Below are 1413 nucleotides of genomic sequence, written 5' to 3'. Positions count from 1 at the left end.
ACTATTGAGCTATGGCACATTGCTATTGTCATTTTATTTTTACTTCTTTCCTTTAAAATTTTTTTATTTTTAATTATTATGGGTACATGATTTAAGGAGTACGTGTGATGTTTTATGATAGGCATACAGTGTTAATCAAATCAGATTAACTGGGGAATCTATAACTGCATAAATGGTAAATAGGTAAAATGCCTATTTATCCATAAAATGATAAATGCCTATGGGGAAAAAAAATCAAGCAATCCCATTAAAAAATGGGTGAAGGATCTGAATAGACATTCCTTAAAAAATGACACATGAATGGCCAACAGACATATGTAAAATGCTCAGCATCATTAGACAGAGATTAACTTTATTATTAACTATAAAATACAAAATTATCATTTTATGGATAAATAGGCATTTTTCATTTCTTTGTGTTGGGGACATTCCAGTTCTACTCTTTTTTTTTTTTTTTTTTTTTTGAGACAGAGCCTCAAGCTGTCACCCTGGGTAGAATGCCGTGACATTACAGCTTACAGCAACCTCAAACTCCTGGGCTCAAGCGATTCTCCTGCCTCTGCCTCCCAAGTAGCTGGGACCACAGGCACCTGTTACAACACTTGGCTATTTTTTGGTTGCAGCCGTGATTGTTGTTTGGTGGGCCCGGGCTGGATTCGAACTCATCAGCTCAGGTGTCCATGGCTGGTGCCTTAGCCGCTTGAGCCACAGGCGCCGAGCCTCCAGTTCTACTCTTTTAGTTAAAGTATACCCTAACTTATTGCAGATTATAGGCTTTATTATGCTATCAAATATTGTTTATTCTAACTATATTTTTGCATCCATTAACCATCACCACTTTATCCTCCCTCCTCCCTACTATCCTTCCCATCCTCTGGGTAACCATTATTCTACTGTCTCCATCCAGATCAATTGTTTTTAATATTTAGCTTCCACATATGGGTGAGAACATGTGCGATCTTTTTGTACTTGGCTTATTTTATTTATCATAATGTACTCCAGTTTCAGCGTTGCAAATGACAGGATTTCATTCCTTTTTATGGCTGAATGTTCCATTGTGTACATGTACCATTTATCCATTCATCCACTGATGAATACTTAGGTTGATTCCAAGTTTTGGCTATTGTAAATAGTGCTGCAGTAAACTTGGAATACAGATATCTTTTCAGTATACTGAATTCTTTTCTTTTGGATATCCTAGCAGTGGGATTGCTGGTAGTTCTCTTGTTAGTGTTTTGAGAAACCTCGTACTGTTTCCATAGTGGTTGCACTATTTATATTCCTATGAATAGTGTACCAGGGTTCCCCTTTCGCCATCTCTTTGCCAGCATTTGTTACTGCCTGTCGGATGAAAGCCATTTTAACTGGAATAAAATGATATCTCATTGAGGGTTTTTTTTTTTTTTTTTTTGG

Source organism: Otolemur garnettii, unplaced genomic scaffold (genome assembly GCF_000181295.1).
Source record: "Otolemur garnettii isolate 467f Iridium unplaced genomic scaffold, OtoGar3 scaffold00172, whole genome shotgun sequence".
Taxonomy (NCBI): Eukaryota; Metazoa; Chordata; class Mammalia; order Primates; family Galagidae; genus Otolemur; species Otolemur garnettii.
This window is presented reverse-complemented; position numbering follows the sequence as displayed.